Raw genomic sequence first — 25,963 nt, forward strand, 5'->3', positions numbered from 1 at the left:
CGCCGACGATGCAATGGCCCGAAAGAATCGGAGAAGGAGGCGTTAGGCGGCGTTGTCGGGGTGGTTAATTCGACTCGGGGAAGAAAACAGCCGGCTTGCCGTTTATTGCGCGATTCGAGGAACAGACTCCAACAGGTTACAATATTATTACTGTAGGTACACGAACGTGCGGCGCGAGCTTAATTCGCATTTTGCGCAGTGCAGCTCGGCGTGCGAAAAATCGAATCCGAATTTTCGGCTCCGGCGGGCGCGCCGAGTCTACGTTTTCTACGCTCAATCGCCTTGTTATAATCAAATTACACGCCCCTGGAGACGAGCTATTCGAGCGCGTAACGAGACCCCCTGCATGAAATGTTGCCGGGGCGTGAAAACGCCACAACGCAACGCCGAGCGAAGCTCGTTCCGATCCTTGCGGTCTTCGTAACTCTACCTCTCGTCCACCCGCAGACTGTTCGAATGCAATTATATCCGTTGCAAAATCCCTGAAATCCCTGAAATTGATACGAAATTTTTCACGAATAGACAAAGGATTTTAAGTAACCTTCAAACTTTGGTGTACGAAATCTAAGCACGGTTGTGTATTTAGGGCGTTTAAGAAAGGAATTATTTGCCATCTCCGAAAAAGTTTATTCAGGTTGAAAGAAAAGATCTGTCAAAAAATGAGCGTTCTACGTTATGTGGAAGATCGTGGCTCGGTCGATTTTAAACTTTTATATATTTTATTAAATTTATGAAGTATTGTGGATAAATTTTTTTTTTATAACTAGTACTAATCGTAATCTCAATTTACGTAACAAAGATGAATTTTTCATCAACAATTTAATCTCGTAAAATAGTTGTAATTTAGTATGAACTTTTAATTTACGAGAATAAGATTCCCGTGTGATACATTGTTGCGTTATGGATCGTGAGATTTGGGTTGAATATAAATGTCAGGATGGAAATAATAATCGATGTGCTACAACGTGTTTCTTCAAAAATTCACAAAAATGTGAAAAAAGTGAAAAATCAAATGAGCGCGATCTTCCACATAACGTAGAACACGCTCATCCTTTCACAGAATATTTCTTTTGACCTGAACAAACATTTTAGGGGGCACCACGGTGGAAAATCATAAACACCCTAATGTGCATACTCAAGGCACGGGGAAAAGTGTACGAGGCGTAAGTTAGTAGCGTTATTGTAACGATTAGCGTGTCGGAAAAATCGTTTTTCCACAATTGCAGAACGTCTGAACTTCAGTAAATCATAGTAAGGCAAAACGTACTCATATTTTGAAAACTTAACTACTTCAAAGCACTATAATCTCGCAAAATAGTGATTTCTCCCCCAACGTTTCGTTACTAACATCAGCCTCATAAAAGTGTAGGTAATGCGTAATCGCGAGTCGATCAGGACTTCTGCAAGAAAAACACCGCCGGTGATTTGTGCATAAATCAAAAATTGCGCTAACCACTCAGAGAAGATCGATACAAAGGTGACCTTCCAGCGACTAATGCGAAGACTTGTTTTTATTTTTCAGCACCAACGAGGTTTGCCGTAGACGCTGAGATCAGCGTAAATCGGAACAAACAAAGGTCCTCTGCGTGAAAACCACAGCGTAAGCAGGGACGGTTTTTATTCCCGAAATTAGTTTCTTTTTGTATGGGTTTTAGTTTTTTTTTTTTTTTTCTTTTGGAAGTTTTCCTTTTGTCACAAAATTTTCAAGGGTGCTGACTCACCCGTTGAAAAACTTTTGAAACTTGGAAAGGTTTCCGCGCAGCGAGTGGGTAAAATTTTCGTCACAAAAACAAAGTGCGACAGCTTATGAAAAAAGTCATGTTCATTTCGCATCGTGGTGAACGACGCTGTGGTTTTTCATTATCGCTGCGAAAATTGCATCGCACGCGTGTTCTCTCGATTCGTTGCGTCTCGAGAACGAACGACCACGTGCTCAAGAGCCAACGATAACCGACACTCGTTATAATTGTGACGTAGGTTGGTGCGCAAAATGTTGCTCGGTAGTTTTGTCCTCTGGAATCGATTGGTACTTGATAAAAAAAAAAAAAGTGTCGTGATACCTTTTTCGGGATTGTTGGATCGATATTGTTAACGACAAAAACATGAAAAAGTATGAAATGAAAGGTGAGTAATTCGAATGTACAACAAATGTCTTACCTTAATTCGATCCCTTGATTCCGTTTATCATTAATGCTGACAATGACGTCACGGGGATACGGCTGAATCGCAGTCTTATCACCGTCACACTTTGTGGAAGTCACTTTGCTACACTTTATTTTACAACCGGGAGTAATTATATGCAGCTAGATCGACTAATATCGTAAGTGGGGAAAAGTAAAACTTTTTTCCAACAAGCGAGACAAATTTGTCCTTCGAAGCGAGTCGAGCTGCAGTTTTTACCGATATATGATCAATTTTTTTAATTCCGTAGATATAGAGTCCATTCGACACGCTGCACGTTTGCAAATTTGATTAAACACGACGTACTTCACACAGGTTCAACAATATTTTTATAATAACTTACTTGCCTAAGTTTTACCACACTGATATAGTTATTATACTATATATTTGTTTTTATACCGACTGTTATTTTAAAAACGAAACACCACGATTATATCACTCTCTAAACATCGAACGACGCCTGATCAATTACCGTTACTACCGTATTATTCCGGCCTAGTTTCATCCGCGCGCGTCAGAAGAAACACACGATATATCGTTGGCGTAAATACACGCTTTGACATTCACAACAACGAAACACACACACAACAACGCGTCGGCAGAGAACAGACCGGGAGGGTTATAAGAAACCAACTCGAAAACTATCCCGAATCCTCCCCTCTATCATTCCTGGAAAGTAAAGGGTTTCGACTCCCGCCCTTAATCTCGACCCCTAAAACTCGGCGTTCATCACCCACTTCCCACGCTCTCTCTCTCTCTCTCTCTCTCTCTCCGGCAAGTATTTACCCCGATCAGATACGAGCGGGCATGCCGATATCCCGATCGACAATCCCCGACTGTTTCGCCGTTCGGGTTTGAGGGGGAGGATGTAGGCTGAATCTACGCGGGGTCGAGGCGAGCGGCGACTCTCGACTCTACGTGACAGTGCGGCTCGATGTGCGTTCGGTATTGCAATGCGGACGCGCTCCTTGGCTCGCGAAGAGTAACTGACGGGGCGTCGCGACCCGGAGAGAGTGCCTCGCGTCTGCGCGCAACATCGAAAGCTCGGAAGCTCGGAAGCTCGCCGCGAGGAGAGAGAGACGTCAGGCTCCTCTATCTCGCTGCCGCGCCGCGCGTGAGTGCGTGTAGTGAGAGAGTGCCTGCGTGTCTCGCTTTCTTACGCGCCGTCCGTCCGACTCTCCTCGAGCGAGTGATGACGGTCCGAGCTGGTCGGACGGACGCGGCTGTTCTGTTTACTACTGAAACGGCCGACCCGACACCGAGACCGACTACTTGCCGCGTTGCGGGCTGTCTTGATGCGCTTTGTTCGGAGTCGTTTCAGGAGGCGTTCGTATATGTATCACGTAATTACGCCTGAGGAGCTACGGAAATTATGACGTCGTATGGAAAAAGGTAAATAATAAATAAAAAAATTATTTCGATAAAATTACATAAATAAATAAAACTTGCGTAAGTATTTGATATGAAAATTTCGAGCGTAAAATACAGTTTCTGTAATGCGTATACTTTCTTTTATTGTGCTAGTCTTAAAAATTTTTAGCCCAAAAATTCTATTACACACCCAAATAGGAAGAAGATGGGGGGAAGGGGGGGGGGGGGGTAGGCTTCAAAGCTGACAAAATATGACAAAAGAGGAGGAAGGGGGCAAGAACCCTCAAAATTCTACGACGTAATTCATGGACGCCCCTTAGACTTCAAGGACAAACCGATGAGAACGATCAACTGATAACAGACGAGTTTGGATGCATTTCATTGTTGTTAGTTTGTATTAAAATATCACTTTTTTTTTTGCTTGCCAAGTCGTTGTCGCTGTTAGAGATTGATATTATTTGTTATTTACTTTTATCATCACTGGCCAATCGATATACATGATTTTGAAACTTTCGTTGTCTTTCTACAGACTTCTAATAAGCCTGAAAATCAGGAAGAACGATTCAAACGTCAAAGAATCGTAACATTTAATGCTTTGTGATCGATTGTTATTAGCTGGCACACAAAACTGAACTTAATCTTAGATAACTTTACAGTGTTGGACAATATTTTTACCAGCCAAAACAACAAAAAATTTAAGAAACTAAAGAAAAACGAACCGTTCAAACAACGTTTCAAACTTCAACGGCGTCTCTGAAACCCCTCAGACTTTCTTCTAATTCGATTATTCTGCAAGCACGTCACGAGTTTTGCTAAGAAGGTCGAAGGACAGGCGAAATTTTCCATCCACGTTACCCCGGAGAATGTTTCCGAGAGAACTGTACCACGCTTTCGACAAACTTTGTCGAAGAAATATTTTTCAACGACTGTTCGGTTAACCTCGCGCTCCGTACAAGTATGTACTCACATATTTACGATCCTGCGTCTATTCCGCGCGGCACAATCGAGCATCCACTTCAATTCTGTACAGATACCGAATTCACCGTTCTCGGTGCACCATCGAGACTTACTCTCTGGGGCTTAATTTCGCTCTCCTTAAAGAATCGCAGGAGCAAGCTGAGCCGAGGGTTTCTTCATTTTTCCACAACATATTTCTCTCGGGCACCCTACACGTCTCGGTGAGTGCTTAGAAATTCCGGCTCTGCAAATACCAGCCGCGTAAATTGCATATTCAATAAACTAACGTAGTCGCGTTATTACAGCGGTCAATTCGCGAGTTTCGTATTCGCGTCAACACACCCGCGTGTAACCCCCACGCCGCTCTCGCTCCTCTATTTACGCATTAGATGTTTGTTCGCAAGCAAAGTCTGCACCACAGTGCCCTGAGATATAACGCGTAGATAAGAAACGGTCACGTCGTCCCCCGAGGTCGAACGCGTCGAATACATCTAGAGTCTAGACTTAAACAAATCGATAACACGGACGACCCTGTCAGAAGCGATGTAGGAACTCGGTGACCATCGTTATCTGCAAAACGGAAGTAGAACCGACCGGAAAAGTCGGGTAAACATCCGATTGAACAAAGATTGCTTACATTAGTTCTGCAGGAAAGTTTGTTACTAATTTCGCAAGTTACAGCGTTGCGTTCGTCTGCACGAATGAACAGTCTCGTTGCTTGATTCGATCGAATTTTTGATAGAAATTTGTCCCTCTTCGCAGAAACGTGATATTCCATCGCAACGATGATAACAAAATGTGACTGCATCGCGACTTGTTTACCCTAATTTAGTTTTTTTCACCGCTCGCAGAAAATTTTATTCGTTTCTTTCGCCCACGGAAAAATTCTGCATTATCGCCGTGTGTCGTGAAATAAGGGTTGAAAGTACGAGCTGAGCTTGCACGTTGTATCGCTGTCGAATATTTAAAGCGCATGGAGAAGCTGTGCTTGCAGTTCTCTTTGTACCTACTGCAGGACGATGGAAAGGATAATAAAATGCAGCGATGAAAAATCGTGGCTTAGCATAAAAAATGGAGCCTCAGACGAGGACGAAAACGTTAACGACGGTAGTGTGTTTTAAGAAAGATATCGATCGAGCTTCTTGTCATGTAGCAAACTTCAGACGTACGAAATGGGTGCGTTCTAGTTTTTGCCAACCCTGCGCAATTGGCTCGAATTTCGAGGGTTTCCCCATAAATAATGCACTGCTTATCCCGGGCATCATTTATTTATTTCACACCGTTTCGTTACGCGGCTCGTTAGCCCGACGCGAATAACCTTCCCCTTCCCCTGCGCCTTTCACGTATGCTCATATCTCGAAATAATTCTCACTCCAGCTCCGGGACACGCAGAACGAGTAGTCGCGAATCTTGAGGTCAAATTTCTCTAAATATGCAAAAAAAAAAAAAAAATGGATATAAAATAAGTTTTAAGACTTACCGCCATGACTCGAAGGGTTGACCAGCTTCCAGAGGGTTGGGAAAACCTTGAAAAATTTCCGAGCCAGGCACGTCACCTGCAAATTAAGTATCAAATAAATAAACAATACAGTATTCTCGACTGGATCCGTCGCGTCGGAATTTCAGATAATACGTTTCACAATCAGGCACATCAGAAGCTATATTCCCGAATTTCATCGGTCGAAATTTCAATTCGACTTGCGGGCTGATGAATTGCTTCGAGTTTGAGTAAGGGAGTTAACAAAAACAGCGTATAGCGTGAGTGTGTACGTACCGGCGATTTCAAGCACCAATGAAAATCAATTCGGGCGAAATTTGCCGTCGGTATAACGGCGGAGCTGATGATAAATTCATTTAATCGACGAAAGCGTTATCGCTATTATATACGCCCGTACAATGAATGCAGGTACAGACTGCATAGTCCAAGAATTAACTAACCACCCCTCGAATGCACTCCTGCTAATGGTTTCCCGGGGGATTAAAAGCAGTCGGATAAATGCGGTTATTTCTTAAACTCGCATAGGTATGCATATAAAATACGTAACGTATATACGTATACAAATATCGTTTCGCCGCATCTTCGCAGACTCCGGTGATTAGGATTTAGGGATGAGATTTATACCGAGGTGTATTGCACTTATTTATCCCTGTAGGATAAAAAATAATTTTTATTATACATGTACGCAAATGGAGAGATCAGCCGCGCGGAACTCGCGCAAAATCGAAGAACTCCCGGTCCGGGCGAGTCTTGGCGAAAAACTCGCAAAAAAGGAAAAAGGGACGAAGGAGGGGGGAGGGAGGGAAACCCTGAGGTAAGAAAACAAAAAAAAAAAAAAAAGGCAAAAAGGACGAGAAGGTCTCCGACCGCGACGGCAGCGGAGACTCAGAAGAAGTCAACCAGACAGACGAGGCCCGGGTTCAAGGCGTCCCTCCCCCCCCCCCCCCTTCATCCCCCCTCTCCACCTTTCCCTCTCTCCCGCTCACTCACTCTCTCTCCCTCTCTCTTTCTCTCTCTTTGCCCAGGAGAACTTGACTTAACGTTTGCTCTGTTTGGGGAAGTTTTCGTTTGAGTAGAACCCTGCCGTCCCGCGAATCCGTTGCGTCGGCGGTGCGTTGATGGAGGGCTCGAATAGAAATACGTGATGCAAATACCAAGCGACTCGGCCCCGGCTAACTTGAAGAATCTCTGCCTGATCCGAACTTTTTACCTACAAAACAGTCCCTCAGGCGAGCCTCGGAATATCCGGCCCGACGAGAAGAAAGGGAAGAATCATCGAAGGCCGGTGTGTCCCATTTCCTGCGGTTCGCCGAAAACCGATGACTTTTATCAATTTTATCGCGAAACGGGCACGTGCCTGGAGCATTTATCTCTTATTTATTGTGTTCTGTAGTGGCTACGAAGATCTCGTAGGAAATAGACAAATTTGAAATCGTTGAATTATAAACGATCGAGGCTCGGGTTGCGATGATTTTATCATTTTTAAACTATTTACATCGATTATAGCCTAGCAATTGATCACTGACGAGATTTGAAAAATCTTTATTTCTTGTTTTCGTATCGCTTATTTCTACCATAAATCTAAAACTACGAGGTAAATTTTGAACATTCAATATTACTACTTTTGATAATTATTTAGCGATTTTTTTATGGTGAAAAATTGTGTTCCGACATTCCGACGTGCAACAACATTCCTTATCCAAAACGTCGAGATACGTAAGCAAATTTTTAACCAGGAAATGAAAAGATTCGTTCTACGAACGTTCGAAACTTCAACCGCAGTAAAATTTTTTTTTTTTTTTTCAATATCTGTCTACGTCCAATTCTGAATAACTTATGAAAAACTCTGAAAGTATCGCTCGTGGCGCGATTCTGGTGTAATTTTTGGCCCCCTTCCGACCCGGTTATACGATCCATTCCCGACAACGAAAGCATCATCAATAATCGGGTTCCGGGAATACACAGCGCAGGAAACAAATTCAACGGTAATCGAGATGGTGAAAACCACGGAACATCGAACCTTCCGGAAATCGCATGTTTCCGGTCAACTAAGCTTTCAATTCGTTGTAAATATTCAAGCATCGTTCCTCTTGCACCTCTTGTTGAGATTTCCCGGCGTTTAATAGGTCTCGTTAATTCGATCCTATTCGAATCGTAGTAACGAAGTTGAAGCACCAACTTCACGTCATACATGATCACGTATTACGGTATTAACGAATCAAGAAACTACGATGTTATTGATCGAATTGTTGTTCGCGACAATAACGTCTGATTATAAAACAATCAACTCTGTTGTTTCCGTCGCGGGTTCGTTGATATTATCCATCGAACCAGTTCCCGCGCAATTCCATGGGAACGGTATTCGAGGAAGTTCAACTTCGCGGACGAATTAACTTTCCGACCCCACGGAGTTCCTTCCTTAGACGTTGCTATAAATCGTGAGGTAATATCACCGGCGTTACGACACGATACGACACGATACGACACGATACGATACGATACGATACCTGCGCTACGATCTATGATCGTTACGTACGTCGCCTAGACTACACCGGTTATCTAATTTAGTATCAGAATCCGAGGTGTGCGGGAGCTGGTTCACTTAAATAGTACAGAGAGGTCTACCCGATGATTTGTGGCTTCCAATTTGCAGGGTTCTATATAACAGGTATACCCATGCATCGCGATCGTGAACGATTCGGTATCAAGTTACGTGATAATCTTGTGTAATGTGCGGAAATAATTTCCCGTTACCTGTCACCTTGACGACAGTATTTCCACTCCGCGAAACATTCGTCTCCCTTATTATGAAAATTCTTCAACAGGTCGACTGCCGCTTCGATGCCATTTTTATACCCGTTTTAACGACCCGTCCTTTTTCGTTTGGCTTGCAAAATATCGTTGAAAATTTTATCCCGACATAGATAAGTGTAATAAAACTCGGCCACATTTTTCTCAAATCGTTGAAGAACAGTACAGATTCATCGCTTCCGAGATTCGCTTTGTTTTTATTGGGAAATATCAAGATTCGTAATTTGTTTTCACGAGCGAAAAATCTTTGACCAGCAATTTTACGAGGAAAATTCTGTTCGAGTTGAAACAATTCTTTTTTTTTCAGCTCTGTCGAATAATATAGAACTACAAATTTTATGGTTACTTCCATATTCCGGAGATCAAAAGTACCGTGAATTGTGCGAAATTGCGTACTCGCAAGTGGAGGGAAAATTGGATGGAAAGAAAAATCTGAGAAACTGGGTTAAAGATTCCGAGACATGCGATAATCGCGCGGGTGAAAAAAAAAAAAAAAAAAAAAAAAAAAAAAAATGGAGTCAAAAAATCTGAGGGATGAAAGAAGGGAAATCTCGATGGAGGAGAAGAAAAAGCCGCGTCTGCTCGGCCCATTTAACCTTAAATCTGGCCGATGATTTCAAGCGCGTTAAGTAGCTCTTTATTTGGCGGAAGAAATTAGTATGAGGAAAAGCAGCAGCAGCAGCAGCAGCAGCAGCAGCGAAAGCGGTGGTCGTGAGAAATTTCGCAAGAGAGAAGGTAAGAGCAGGAGTAAGGAAAAGAGTAATGAGAAGAGAAGTGAACGGCTGCGAGAAGGGGAATAAAAAAGGGGGCGCGAGGGAGGAGGGCGGGAAACAGAGAAACGAAGTGTAATCGAATAATTTGCAGGCGCAGCACGCGACGCTGGTAAACTACAATAATTCGCCGGAGAAAAGCGTAAATACCACGGTGCAGGGAAGAAATTAGCCGCAACCAGCTTGTAAGACAGGCGTGAGCTTCCGGGTTGGGAAGCAAAGAGCGAGAGGCGAGAGATGGCGCGAGCTTTCCCGATTGGATCGAGAATCTCTGCTGGCATAAGGTATTTCGATTTAACGAGAAATCGGGAATGCTTCTTTGGATTCTTTGGTCGTGGCCCTCCTCACCTCCTCCGAGCTTGCAGAGGGTTGGTCGAAGAATGAAGAGAAGAAGGGGAAGATGGATTTGACTCGACGATGCGTTAAAATTGCGCGTCATGTTCGCGATTCTCATGCAATTTTAATGCGGTGTTGGAATCAGTATCGTTATTTGCTATTTTGTAATCCTACTACAGACTGCCCGAAAGAGTCGAGTTTTGAAAATTAATATGAGGCATGTTCTGCTTCCTTGCGGTGTCATACCGTTTCAGTCAATCCTCAAGGTCATGCGGTATTCCTACCTTTACCGATCGAGCAGGCTCACCCTTTTTTTTCAATTTTTTCACCCTGCCAGGAAAGTTGAAATTCGGAATTCGGGATGTCAGTAACTTTCCTGAATTCCGCACACAAAAGATCGATTCATCATCCAAATTTAAACCCTTTCCGTTCGTTTGTTTATTTAATACGGGAAGAAAAAAGGGGAGTTTGGTCGGTCGGTAAGGATGGAAGTACCGCGTGGCCTTAAGTTGCGAAATAACGCGCATTTTCCTGAAACAGCATCGTCGTTATCAACGTCGCCGTCTGATTCAACCAGATATTTCAACCGAGTATACATATATAGTTTCGTTTCGATTCAAGCTCAAGCTTGATATTCTACTCGAGTGTTTCGTTTTTTCTCCCAGATTCCTCAACCGTTTCTTTTTAAAACTTTTCCCGGTATACGTGCGGCCTTCCCGCACTTTGCGACAGATCCAATTTTTTCACAATGGCGACTTGCGGCTTTTCCCGGAATTCGCAAGTGATCCGGCCTTGATGCACGCCGCCGCGTATAACCGAAGAAAGGAGATAAAATCCTCGGGCATAGCATCAAATCCAGAATTATATGCCAGGCATTCAAAGAAGATGCGGCGATCCACAGAAGAAAAAAGTACGTCGTTTACCGTAACCACGCTGTCGAGCTGCCTATTTCTAAACCATGCACGAGCAGGCTGCGATGAGAATTTAAAAAATACAATCTCTCATCGTAATTTCTTTTCTACGCACCTTCGAATTCTCCGATTATGCCGAGAGATAAATATTATAAATCTGCGGTGGGGAGAGTTTTCGGAATTACATAATGTGGCGTATTATACTCGTATATTTTCACACGGACCGGTTATCGATCCCCCTTCTCTTCGGTAATATACATATATTTATATATTATACATACACATATTTCGGTCACGATTCGGTATGAGATTCGGATTTTTGGTTCGAGGTATGATTTGAATCCCGGATTTATTATACGGCTGTAAGCTCAGGCCTTTCGGCGGGCTTGCAGGGTCATTCGGACGGTCAAGGAGGCAAGAAGCCCGTCAATTTTTTTATCGCCAACCGAATCGAGAAGTGGTTAAATAACGAGTGGCAATTTTTTACCTCCGTTCGATCTCGCTCTCCTCTCCTCCTCGCCCATCTTCTCGGGCATTTTTCGAACTTTCGTTCAATCTAGATCGCTGCACAACAGCCGATTTCAACAAGTATCGCACCTCGGTTTACATTGCAATCGCTACCAATCAGCAGCACGTAAGGTAAGTGTACCAGTTATCGATACGTTCAGACCCAGATATTGACCCTTTTATTTATCAAAATTATAAATTCACGACACGAATTGTGAATTTCTCGACGACTAAAACCAATTGCCCGTGGGTTAGACGCTGGTAATTTATTGTTTGGTAATCTTAGAACCAAGGATCGAACAGATACAACCAAAAAAGGTCAATAATTGGTACAGGGTCGATATCTGGTACACTCACCTTATCTTCATTAGCTGTGCCGACGTTCGAATTCGGGTAAAACGAAGCGCGATTCTCGTTATTTCGAAATCCGAGAACAGCGATTCGCCACGCGGGTCTTAAACATTAGTCGGGTGGCTCGTCCCTCTCGGGGTGATACCGTACGGTTTGTTTTGGTTAGCCTTCTTGTATTACCGGTGTCGGGGGCCGGTGAGTTACGAGGATCATACACCAGCTACCCTTCGCCATTTTCCACGCTGCGAGCGTAAGTAATGCTCGTAGTATCCTCGGAGCCTCGCAGGACTCGGGATTCTCGCTTTGGCGCATGAGATGAGTATGGAAAAAAGGATAATGGAGAATAGAAAAATACGGAGGCAGTCGAGGTGCAGACGTCAAAACTGCGACAAAACTCGGTGATATTTAACATGGTATCCAATGGTCCTGGTGGTCCATGAGGTCCTTGAATTTTGCTTGTCGTAAAAAACTCCTCAAATATCCTCCGATTTCTTCTTATGTTCCGGAAATATTCTATTTATTTTATGTACAGTGCCTTCTGCCCTCTGCATTAGTGTAGCTTTATTCTTTCTGAACATCCTTGAATAACCTGAAAATTACCTTGAAATGGCCTGGAAGTTTCCTTGGATTTTTTACCGGTCACCATGTTTACAGATCCTGGAGCTGCAGATCCAAACCGATCTTTCGTTTCGCGCAAACTCCGTCACGCGTTGTTTGACCCCGCCAGTGGGGAATAAAGGAGAACAAAAAAAAAAAAAACCTTTGGCAAACACACACCGTACGCGTCGCCTGCCGCGGGTTTGAATCGTTGATCGTTACTAATTAAACCGGAATAAATCCGGATAGCCCGCACAGTTTAATTTCATGTGAAAATTCGCGAGTATGCACGACCGCATGGATTTGCAGATATATTTGTTTATAATACGTGCGATGGAAGATATTCGCACTCTAAAAAGAGTTTTTACTTTTGTAAAAAAAAAAAAAAAAATCATCATCTAAACGTATTTTGTAGAAAACTTTCTCGAGGGAACAAAATCTTTTGTTGCAAATACCGCGGTTAATGAAATGATTGTTTCAGATTTACAAAAAAATCGAATTGAATAAGATATACTCATAAATACGAAATCTCGATTTTAATTTCGTCAATTTAATGAATTAATTCTCTATTCGTGGTTTTATCAAAATATCGAATACCATCTGATAGATTCGACTAAATCGCTTCATACAGCCGACTAAATCCATTCGGTGGATAAAGATGAGTAAAATTTGCGAAATTACCAGAGCAACTAATTGATTACCGCTATCAAATAATACATGTTACATCGTAAATTTACAAAAATCTTTTGTTCGAGTAGCGAAATACTCTGTGTAACGCGTTAAAAATCCTTTCTCGCGAGAGAAGTAAGACGAGAAGTTATTTGGAGGGACTCCAGACATCAGTCCGATGTAATCGGGAGAACTAAATCATTCGTGGTCTGATACCTGTACCATTGAATCAGCCTGTCAATTCACAATGGCGTGTATTTCTTTGTCCTTGTTTGACGTGGCGATTGATTCGCGAAGCATGAATTACAAACCAACGATAATGTTTAAAAAAACTATGGGATAGCGGTGCCAAACCTTTTCTTGGATATTACTGAAACATTTTCATTTCTGCGCACTATAAAATCAACTAAACCCTTTGGTTGTGAGAAAATAATATTTCGTCGGGTGTATATTAACTCTAAAATTTCGTTGCCTGATTCAAATTTTCATCATTAGGACCAAATTTCTTTCCGAGTGCAATGTTGACGATACCTGATGGAAGGAATGATAGCTTAAGTGAAAACCACTCTTCGTTTAAGCGTTCCGATCAAGGAATTCAGCGTCGGCGGAAGCTCGGTTGAAGTTCGTCGAAGGGAGAATGGACGTTACGGAATTGTTACATGCAAAGAAAAATCGCGCGAGGAAACAACGTGCATTGAAAATTTCTAACAAAGCTTCGCGAGCCACGGCCTCGGGGGTAACGGCTCTACAATGGAAAATAACTCGGATAATAACCTACGTATGCTCTCGTACAGGGGATGTTGGGGGTTGAAAACGGGCTGAAAAGGAGTCCGGGGTGAGTGAAGAGGATCAGGGAGTGAGACGGGGGATGTATAATATGCAGGGCAGAAATTTAGTCGTGGAATATTCAGTATGCATGACGCACTTCCTTGACACGCCTTCTACGTGCCTTAGTTATCTCTCTTGGCTCGCGTCACGCTGCTTCTTGATCATGTATCGCATATTATAGCTATACACCTGGATATTATTACGCCCGGAAGCGTAATAAAGACGGAGGATTTTCGGTCGGACGTATTTCGACGCTGTCAATCCGTCGGTATAATTCCGTATCAAGTTTCGTATACGTTTCTTTTTCTCTCTGTTATACCGATTCGGTGCTTCTTACCATTGTGGCGGGGTGGAAGATCGGAAAGCGCCTAATTCCGAATTATTTGGTGGCGAAACTCGAAGTGAAGAAATCAAACTTTGAAGAAGTTGGAAACCCGACGGGTCAAAGTTCCGAAATGAAAGATTTTTAAAATTCAAGTTACGATAGAGCAAAATTCCGAAAGCTAAAATATACTCACACAGCGTAGTTTACTCGACGAAGGGATGTGAAAAATCAGAAAAACGAAAAAGTCAGAATTATCAGAATTTCGAACGTAAAAATGTGGAAAATCCAAAGAAAAATCAAAGTGGTGAAATTTCACCAAACCAGAAATTTACGGAACTGAAAATCTTCGATGTTTCAGAATTTTGAATTTTCTCATTCTCGCACTTTCGGATCTTCAAGCGTCGGGTTTCCGACCGTTCGAAACTTTGATGTTTCGTTAAAGTTTGATTTCTTTACTTCAACTTTTGCGACCTACAAATCGGAAATTTGGCGCTTTTGGAAGTTTTCAAATTCGGAATTTCAACATCGCTCCCTTACCATTATATCGAAAACACTCCGTACGACGCGTACCTTGAACTTGTCCAGATACGTGGCGAAACTCGTTCAATACCTTCCGAGAGCCGCAGACATTTTTTCGCAAGTAGAACACGTCGCGACAGTTTCGTATCATGTGCGGAAAACAAGCAGATAACGTAATTTATCGGCCAAGTTTGGCCCGCCGGCGCATTCCCGTAAAGGCTCTCAAACATTTTCGGACTTGGAACGTATAACAATTTACAAACTCTCCTGCATTGGCTTGTGCAATATATTTTTTTCACAATCACCCTGCAAGTTGCGGATAAATTGGCGAAAGATTAAACGGGTCTGCGGATTTCGTAAATATAAAACGTCTCGGCGAAACTCTCGCGCTTCGCTCGGAGTCCCGCCGGCATATAAATTTGAAATGCTAATCGATTCTGGCTACGTGGCAGTTAAATTTTAGCTACTTCGATTATTTCTCCCCGAGACTCGACGCAGAGCTCTGCGAATCCAAGGCTTCTTATTTTCCTCCTTCTTTTCATCTTTTCCCGCGACTTTTACTCAGACTCGAATTGATACGGCCAATCGACCTTTTGACCGCAGCAAACAATTCGACGCTATCGTCGAGCCTCCCTTCGATTCCTCCTCTTCCTCCTCTTCCTCCTCGTCCTGCTGCTGGTTCAGCTCGTTTTCCCTCTCATCGTTGCTCCCTCTTTCTCCTCTCGCATTCCCTGACTCGGTTCGCGTAATTGCCAACCGAACCTAATTGTTTATTGACTTGTTTTCCGATCATATTACAACCGGCGGCAAACCCGTTATCGTCGAGACCTGCCAATTTTCATTGGCTAACTCGAGCTCGGTGAAACAGGCACTCCTTTCTTTCTTTATCGACGGAATGGAATGAACGGGAGGGGGGAACAACAGTGCAAACAAAGTTTCCCCCTTTCGAGATAATAGCACACTGAATATCTTTACACGAAACCGATCTCCAAAGTTTCGCTGTAATCGAACCAAAACGGCGAAAAATCTTTCGAACGCGAGGGCGATTCGATAGTACAGAAATCAGTTCGAGGAGTGTTTGTATCTGTATATGAAAATCGGAAATAAGCTCTGATTAATTTCCGTTCAGTCTTATTTAAACTCGGCCGCTCGAACTTCTCGGGGAGGTGAAGTTTCGAATTTCTGTTTGGGAAAAGTTCGCCAAAGGACGAATACCGGTGTCGAGTGTTTACCGCTCGTCTCGAGAGCATTATACCTCCGGAGTCGAATGTCGCCCCGATTAAAAGTGGTCCAGGACGGATGCGTCAAACGGACATCAAGTCTCGTTTCGTGATACCAGGCGGGAAACGGAGATCCTCGCGTTTCGACGCTGCGGGGCGAGGAGACGGAACCTGACGGTGAATAAACAATGGGGAAACAGGACCGTTTCGACGGGAGAGGCGTAAAGAAAGATGGGCTCGAATAAAATATGAATCGAGATATTCAGGAGACGGAATGTTGGTACGAAGGAAAAAAGGACGAACACCTGCCTCGGAGCGAAAGTAGTACGGGACGAAATTCGCGAACGCGACTCGAGTCATACACGCAATAAGAACAATCCTCCCGCGGCGAAAAATATGTTTAGTGCCGTTTTGCACGACATTTTTTCACCTACAATTTTTCACGACTCGTACGGAACGGTATAAATATTTTTTTAGGCATGCTACAAGTTATTTTCAATCAATTCCAGAGGCGATTCTACCCTCCGATTTCAACAAGTATCGTTTATGTTATAATCGTACTTTTTGTTCATTAACCCTGCATGGACACACGGCAGATTTTCACCCCAAAAGTGATATTTTGTTTAAAAAATATTCAGGCACTGTTTAAATATTGTAAAACATCGGCAAAGTTGAAGAAAGTGGGAAAAATGTTGGAAAAAGGCTTTTATTTCGGACGAAGAATGGTGCCAAGAGGTTCATTTCCACAAATAAGGGACTCTTATACGAGGATTTTGAAAAATGTTTGGGGTGATATTCACCCCCAGTGACCCATTAGGGTTAAACTCAAGAACTACAGCGGAATTGATTACATTTGACAAGGGTGAAAATAAAAAAATAAAAAGAAACAAAAAACCAGGCACAATGGCGCGTCATTAAAATGGACGAGAAGACTTGACGTCTCTGAATTTGGCGAATGCTCAAATAAGCGAGTGTTCCTTCCCAAGCACGTTTCCTCGGTGAACTTTTCGTTCGGGTAAATAACCGGTGTGAACCGGAAAAACCGATAACCGACGTTGCACTTTAATCCGGTGGATTGACAGTGGAACGATCCATAATGATTGCGAGATTGCGGGTAATATTGTAATCGCTGCGAATTCGCGAGGAGCGTTCAAGTGAAAAATACTTTCTCCGATGTAATCCATGACGAGGAATAATGTCATTCACATAATTCACTCAATTATACAAGATTATAGCGTAAAGTTTGACAAACAACTGAGACTTGAATAGTTATCGTCATAGACAATACTGTATACGATAAATTTAGCTGGTAAAAAATATAGCGGTCGGGCTTATAGCTGTATACAATAAACATTATAGAAAAAAGGGCACTTCGCGGTGGGACGAAATTAAAATTTATACTCAAAGGAGAAAAGATATAAAAAGAATATAATATAAAAAGGTACTCCAAGCGAGTAAAGTCTCGCGAGCCTCGCATGCGGACGAATATACCGTAGGTTATACCTACGTATAGACGAGGGTTGCAGGCAGACATGTTGCCCACCTACCTTGTGTACGTATGTATTATACGCCCGTACACGCCGACGTGACCCGGGAGCTGTGCGAGTAGTAATACCTGGATATACGTGGACGTACATGGATCTACGTCTCGCCCAGCTCCAACTTTTTGAACCTGACATTATCATCTTCCCGCAAGAAGGAATTTCTCGACAGATAAAATAATCCAACCCGTATCAAAATTTTCCTACGTCTTATCGCCAACGCCCAGCTGACTCGGTGTCTCGAATATCACGCCTTCGGCTTCGTACCGACACACAAAAATCTAATTCACCGTACAAGACCGGGGCAGGTTGTTACAAATGTGGACTTCACCCGCAGATCCACGGTAATTTTGAATCGCCCTGCTGAGCTGACGTTCAGATAAAATGCGCGAGTGGTTTACATCGGTGGTGTTCGAATAGCTTTTCGAATTTTTTCTTTTTTTCTTCTTGTCACCTTGTTGGTTTTCTGTTTTTGTTTTATTTATTTATTTTTGTTTCAACTTTTTTAGAGAGAATTATCGTTAACGTCGATTCATGATTCTACAAATGATACCCAAATGCCGAAGAACATTCTAACGCGATATTTCTAGAAACGTGAAAGAACCGGATGCAAAATATGTTCGTGAAACTTTCCAAGATTTCTTTTCCGACCGAAAAATATGAAATCAACAACTCGCTGCAAGCGCTGCTGGGGTTATAGAACGATATAAGTCATTTCGTCACGTTTCGAATCATGGTTAGGTTCACAAAAAATATTATTCACGGGAGTCGGTATAATGATGAAGTTAAGAGGGTGCCCTGGTCGATTTCGAAGCTGACGTGTATATCTCAAAATATCGAAGTGTACGTATTCCAAACAGTAGCCCGATTCTATACACAATTCTGAACAAAAACACTCCAATGCATTTTCATTTGACGCAGAAGCTGAGAAATGGCATGAATTCTACAAATTTACCATTGCGATACCTCAGAATCCATCGAATTTCTTTATTTTTGCGTCAAAGTAGAATGCATTGGATTGTTTTTTTCCAGAATTGCGTATAAAACGGAGGTGTCGAGCGAGCCCTTCTTAGCGTTTGAGATACGTGCACGGACTTGGATATTTGGAAATATATACGTCAAGGTCGAAGTCGACAAGGGCGGCCCCTTAAGGAACACAGTTTTTGACAAAAATTTCTATGTTCTAATCGGCAGACGGAGTAAGCCCGAAACACGTAGCAATTTCCATATCTAAATTCCTCCCCGGGGTCGAACGGGATCGGAGACCAACTAACAAGCCACGAGCAGACGCCTGGGCCAAGCCACTCAAAGGGCCAGCTGCCAGGATCGGTCTGACAATGACGAATGCTCGGGATAATTAGTCGGCCGCCCTCTCGGCGAGTCCCTCGACGCTCTCTCGGAGTCGCGTGCAGTTGGTACACCTGGAACGCGAATTGCGGCTACTGGCCGCAGGCATCATCGGTGCAGGACGCGTGGCTTGGGTCAACATTGAGATTAATCGGGGGGGGTGATTTTCAGAAATCGTTAAGACCATTTTTAGGGACCACGAAGACGTTTTTTAAAGGTCGCAAAGACGATTTTTAAGGGATCCTTACTCCACCGGGAGTGGGGTAAAAATTCTCTGACACGGGTGCGAAGGGCGCGGCGCGTCTTTCCCGGAAACAGTGTCACTAAGTCACGCATCCTCTTTTACGGACTTGATGTACACATCGGGGATCGATACGATACAAGGGGCGACGCGACGCTGGCTGCATGAGGAGCTTTTCACCCTACCGACCTACTCACTCTGTCGCTTTATGTTTTTTTTTTTTCTCTCTCTCTCTTTCTACTTTTTTCATCTCCTTTCTCAGTTTCTGTCGTTTTTAACCATCTCCGCGTCACTCGCGTATCGTTAACGAACGGCTGGATGTTCCGCTGTAAGGACAATCAGTGAGCCATCGATGCGTGAATTACCACCGTAAATCGTGATCCAGATTGCGAGAGGTGATATGAGTTTGCAAATTTTTGTTCCGTTTTCTCGCATGCGTTTTATACCAGGGCGGATATGATTAACGACTGTATAAACTGTTGGTTGGTTTTACTTTTCTTCAACCTTCTCCGTACTTTTCACCAAACTATCCATATATTCGCGAAACAAAGTGATCACCGCTCATTGCTAATTAGTTTATTTGGCAAGTTCGCTAACGACGTGTGCAGAACTATCTGCGAAAACTATAAGAATTTCATTTATATATTCCTGCAAACTGTTTTCCCTTTGCCTTGATAATAATCTGTACGGTATACTTGAGCGAATAAAATTATTTTTACACAATGTTTTTTTAATTTTGGCTCAGGAGACGAACAGATAATCTCTTTTTCCCGGCTGGGATGTAATTATATGATTTCCAATATCCGAATTTTCATCGCATCTGGATTGTCTGTATACATACATATACATTGATAAGTATATGTTATATATATATATATACACATACATTTGTACCTACATGTGCCGTATGCACATACATGGATATAGCAAGGCATTATTAACGAATATCGATCCGCAAGCACAAAACCAATATACCGATGACCCCGTTGATTTCTATGGAAGTTCGTGACGCATTGTGGGCCTCCTCCTCATTTGCACTTAAATCCGCTTATCGATGCGCTAAAATACCCGTCCGTCTGTGTTCCGGATTATCAATGTGCTACTGGTCTAGGTATACGTATATAGCCTCCCCGCAACCATCAACTACGTCTGTTGTTATCCCTATAATAATCGTAATGCGTGTAAAATCCGGCGTATGAGGCGAATAACAGAATATAAACGAACACGCGTTCACTGCACGTGCCTCTATATGCGAAATACTGCACACCGACAATCGTCCGAGATCCTCATTCATTAAAGTCGTTGCCAGCGGTTATTTTCTCTCTCTCTCTCTCTCTCTCTCACTCTCAAACACGCTGCAGGAATCCAATTTTAAGAATTACTCTATCCAACGACGATTCGTGCTGTAGATATAATAATATATCCATTTATAACGTAGGTGTGTATACGTATATACACGTGTTTATAACGCGAGAAACTCGTTAGCATTGAAATAATTGACCAAGCAATTTATCAATTCACCCGCTGTCATGTTTTAAATTGGGTGTTATATAAGACGTGTAATTTCCCCGACAAAATAACGTTGCAAAATACCGCAATTTGTATCGATGATAACTGCATATTGTTACACTGTTAATCTGTGAACCCTCAGAGATGCATCCGCGAAAGCATCGCGCAGCTGTTATTATAACGTGAGTGCATTTCGCGTAAACAAAAACCTTGCGAGTCGGGAAAACTGGAGTTCATTTTTTCTCCGTTTTTATGGCACAGCGATACAAATTGCGAAAAAAATAAAATGGGAGGAGGAGGAGGTAGAGGAGGACAAGGAGGATCGAGTCCGCGTTACGTATATGAGCTACGGGAAACGGGACAGGGATAATAATGGGTTGCCGAACGAGATAACGAAGGACAATGGCGGCCCTCGTCCACCCCCCAGATAACAGGGAGGCTGCTCATCTCTCTCAATTTATCTGCGGCAGGGATTAAAACCGAACTTTGTATGTCCCGAAATTTCCAACCTTTGACGGACACGGAAGGTTGAGTATTTGTGGGGATCGGTTAGCCGTGATCGAAGTGACGGTAATTCGAAATTTCCACGAGCATTTTGCCGTTGTTGTACCGACAATATCTTCGCAACATCCGGTATTAAACCGCGCGTACCCATCAACGTAATTTTATTATTACTTTCCAGGATGACTTACGTTCATCCTCATATTTTCATATCGTCGCGTACCGCGTACCTTCCTTGCACCTTATACTCCCCACTTGCTACCGTCACCTGACCTCTTTTTCACGATTCCCGGACGCGCCACGGTCGTTATGACTGTACAAGTTAAGCGAACCAGTTATTGACACGTTTAGATCCAATTATTGACCCTTTCATTTTCCAAAATTATTAATTTCACGGCACAAATTGTGAATTTTTCGATGACTAAACCCAATCGCTAGAGGGTTAGACAATAGAAGTATATTTTTGGTAGTTTTAGAATTAAGGTCAATAATTGGATCATGTTCAATAACCGATACGCTTACCTTACCTTGCACTTATCATCCCGGGTTACCGTAGCCTTTCCGCACCCATTAGTGTAACACCCAAAGCGTTCCTGCGGTAAGCGGTTCCAGATGAACGCCTAAATCGCCTTTTCGACGTTCGACGAACAAGGAGCGTAGAACAAACGAAGACAATGCGAAAAACATCGTTACTTTTGGCCAATTTACCGAAATTGCCGAAAGTCAAACCGAACTACCTTCGAAAGAGCCATGCCTAATATCCCACCCTCTAACACCGCACAACTTGGCGTCCTTGAATCGAGGGTTGAGTCTAGAATCGATTCGCGGGAACATTGACGCATGTCTACCTATATATGACAATGATAACCAGAAGCGTGTAATACCGTGAGCGCGATGTTACGCATCACTCGTAAATCATCGGTGACAGCCATTGTAATTGCAGCCGTCTCGGTCGCTGAGGGTAACTGTCCCCGTATAGTTTCATACGCTGCGGGTTGGATTCTCGCGCAAGAGATTCCCAGAGTATATCGAAGTACCGAATATCGCACAGTCGACAATTGCTCGCTCCAGGAATAATTGACAAGGATCTCGAGAGGTAAAATAAACTCCAGTAGAGCTTAAATTTTGCCTTGGCGAGTTCTCGAGGCACTTCGTCCTTCGTTATTACAGCATCAGACCCCGAGTGATGCGGATAATACAAGGTCTGGACGTACTCTGCGAGAGGATACGATGCAATCTCGAGAGGATGCAGGGACGCGAAATCGGAGTGGCTGCACATCCACCATCCGGTTCCACTAATACCGTCAGTGCCAACCCGACGTACTGCAAGCTTCAACCACTCCGACCTCCGGAGCTTGCGAGCTGGCTGAGATATCACTTGTTGCCGGAATTATCGCGTCCCGATCGATCGTGATCCGACACTTGGATCAGGTTTTCGAGATCAGTTGAATAGCCAATTTACTACGTGACGTCAAACCGTCATTTCACACCCACCCCAAGAAAGAGCCGAGATATGTTTCGTGCCTTTCTGCGAATGGATCTCCGTTTTTGTCTTATTTGAAAGATGTGGAACAAGTTTGTTCGACGAGCCTGAGTCCAGGCTCAGCACTGACACGAGGGCGAAGACATAAACGAAAACTAAGCGCTGCAGGAAAAGTAGGACAAAGCGTTATTGCAACGAGCGATCCGAGCGTTCGAGACGCGGAGACTCGACTCGCGGACCGCATGCACAGCGTAGAAAGAAATCACCGGGGAAAAGAGATACCTACCTACGTCCACGTTTCGACTCAGCTTCTATTTCAATTTATTTTAGCCTCTTTTATACCTCGTCTATGTACGAGGACGAAACGCAAGGCATTGCAAGCTTACAAAAAGAACAAGCGGAAACGCGAACTTTCCGCCATTTCATATCTTGCTTTCACGATATACCGCGATATAGTTTACAACGATGCATCAGTGTCAACGGCTGTGACGCGGTGAAGTGAACAGCGTTGTTCGGACACACGTGTTTTCTTTCTTCTTCCCAAATCCGGTGACCATTTCTTCGTTTTTATTGCCGAGCCCACGTCTGCGCGGTAGCAAACTTTAATACCATACAATGGCAATGATACTTTTCGCGCTTAGAAATGCTTGCCAAAACCGTACAAGCATAATTGCGGGGTACTAAACGTGTTTCCTCCGCTGGTGGCATGGGAACGGTAATCCTGGTTCAGCGCACCGTTTCGGCGGGCCGACTAGCCGAAGTTCTGAATTCTCAGCTGTTCGCAGCAAAGTATCCATTACGTATAGAGAAGTCTCGGTGTTTAAAAAAGTTTGATAAAAACCAACAGCCTTAGCAAGACCGCATGCATCTTGTATAAGAAATTGGAAGAACTGGAAACAACAAGTTCGTCGGAGCCCTGAACGAAATAAGTTGAAACGCGAATTCAGGCCCGCTTGAAATGGCGCCAGACGGTTTGCAAGAAGTTGAAAAATAAAAAAAAAAACAAAAAAAAAAAGAAAACTGCGTGCGGAAAGTAGCAAAAAAGTTTTCAACCCGAGCACGGTCTTTGCTCAAGTTGGACCACGATTAAAGCCACATCACATTTACCGAAGGCCGTCTTACGTCCCGCCGATCTCTTCAAAGCGACCGCAAGGGCTTCGAACTTGCTAGCTCCGGCAAACTTGGCCATTATACCGATCCGGCTAATGGTCGGGGAGGACGGGTCACGCGCGGCGGCGAGCTTTCCGCGGCAGGCGATAAAGAGCGTCGCGACGTCGACGTCCTGGAGCACAGTGGTTGGGCCAGGCGTCGTCCTCATCCTCGGATGCTGGGAGTCGAGGTATAATTACATATCGTATGGCTAATCCTCGCATTACGGTGACGGCTGCTGGCCAAAGGCCAGGCCGGCGGGCAGTGCGAGCTGCCAACTTCAAAGGAGTGCGTGCGTGCCATCCCCTCGTGCTTAACCCCTTTCCTTCCTTGACCATTGTCTGCCGGCCGTGACCATCGCCGTCCCTTTGGCTGGCTCGAGACTTTATTGAGCGAGTAATGCGCCCGGAATATCGCCCCGATTTTTTATGCCCCTGTAACGTCCTCCTAGGATACATTATGCCGCACGTTTATGGAACCTCCAATGCCCGATCGGATACTTGGGACGCTACGGCTCGTCTTGGATGCTAGCTACAAGAATCATTCTGGAACGGAATTCATCAGCCACGTTCGTCACACGAAGCGATTATGAATTTCCGAAACCGTTTTTAAATCACTTTGCTTCTCACTCTCGGTACAGGCCGAAAAAACGTCTGCAATTATATTCCAAATCTCTATAATTTGAATTGAAACACAGGTTTATTTTTGTAAGTCAAACAGTGTGTTATAATGTTTTCGAATATTTGGAGGTTGCGAATTGAAATTTAATATAACAAGTGCGGAGGTTGTTGAATAGCAAATTCCTTCAGCTATTCGTGGTTGCTTCAAATCACAATTCCAAAAAATTCAAACCAAATTTCAAAAGAACACCCTTGGATCACTGATTAACGGTATTAAAGTATTGGAAAAAAAAAAAATTTTTTTCAATAAATCTAGTTTCAACGCGAACGAGGCTTTATCGAATATGGTGTATAAAATTCAATCTTCTGTCGAACTGATTAGATTCATCGACTTGCCGACGCGTTGAAAGATCGCGACTACGAGTAGTTTAAAGCCCTCCGTAAGAAACGGGGGGAAATTAAAGTCCGGACATTTGTACGACTCCCGGCAACAGCAACAGCAACAGCAGCAGAGACAGATTGTGCTTTTATCACGTTGTTTTCTTCCGCTGACAAATGCTCCTCGCGTATATAAACCATGTGCAAATTTTTAATCAAACTCTGAATTTACGTCGCGCACAGAGCACGTGCTCCCCGTTTCCACTATTCTACTTCAGAGCCCTGATCCATTTTCCACGATCCCAACTCCTTAACAATCCTGTCCTGTCTGCAACGTTCAACAATTGTTTTCCGTGCAACATCGGCCAACGACTGGTCGAGCGTAAATCTTAGTTTATTAAAAACCGGCGCTAATTAAAGCCTCGGATTCCAGAACTGATCCGATACGGCACGAGCTTATGAAAGCACGCCTCGCGTCGCGTCGCCAAGAAAAGCACACCGCGTCGTAGACGTATTCCCCATGAATTTTCCGCCGGGATATTTCACTCGATGCGACTGATGGCTTCGCGTGCTCTTATTAAAGTACTCTTTTCACTTCTGTGCGCTTCGTGAAGCACCTAGTTCACTCTGGCATCTACACTTTATGCTTACGGTAAGCGAAGTCGACCTCTGTTATCGTCGAGAGCATCCTTCTAACGCAGCCTTGCTTGTAGGATTCTTTCGGTATGGAGTAAAAATTTTTACCTCATTCTTGAGCGAGTTAAGGTAGAAAATATTCTCAGGTGTTTGATCGATGTTTAGTGCAAAGCAAAGTACATACTTGATTTTGGACTTTTTACCAGCTTTTCTCAGTACCGGTTACAATACAAATTCGAGTATCGTCCGCATGGAATTATTCGCGTTTTCCAGATTAGCGGAGAGATTCTAATACCACTCGAGACAGGGTTTACCAAACGGATACCTTGGGAGGGTGGTCGTCCAATACGTTTAAGTAATTGCAGACGAAGCAGATACTGCCTCGTTCGCTCGGAAGTAAGTAGGATGCGAAGGCACGTAATTACCGGAGCCTCGTAAGGCTGGATCGTGAATCGCAAATTGCGAGAGAAACACGAGTATTTAGGTCACACAATGGTGAAGTACCTCATTTGGCAAACTGGGAGGAAATTAATCGATATTAATTGACATTTTATATTCCAATTCATACGGCCGTCTCGATATTTGGTTGCTTATTCTTCTTACCACATCAAATTGAGAAATTATAAAAATTAACGACGATAATTTGGAAATCATATTAAAGAGAAAACGTCCGCGATGCCGATTGATTGACAGTGTCTGAGAAAAGT

At 43.5% G+C, this 25,963-nt stretch overlaps 1 protein-coding gene across 4 annotated transcripts in view; it reads right to left on the minus strand.

The window, feature by feature from the left end:
- The window catches only part of LOC124306788 (teneurin-a), a 489,347-nt gene extending 486,185 nt beyond the window's left edge, over positions 1 to 3,162 (minus strand). For all 4 annotated transcript variants that reach the window (XM_046767795.1, XM_046767801.1, XM_046767797.1 and 1 more), the window contains exon 1: positions 2,158 to 3,162. The gene's annotated coding sequence lies outside the window, so the exon portion shown is untranslated. The remainder of the gene's footprint in view (positions 1 to 2,157) is intronic.
- Between the last annotated feature and the right edge of the window lie 22,801 nt (positions 3,163 to 25,963).

Source organism: Neodiprion virginianus, chromosome 6 (assembly GCF_021901495.1).
Source record: "Neodiprion virginianus isolate iyNeoVirg1 chromosome 6, iyNeoVirg1.1, whole genome shotgun sequence".
NCBI classification, from domain to species: domain Eukaryota; kingdom Metazoa; phylum Arthropoda; class Insecta; order Hymenoptera; family Diprionidae; genus Neodiprion; species Neodiprion virginianus.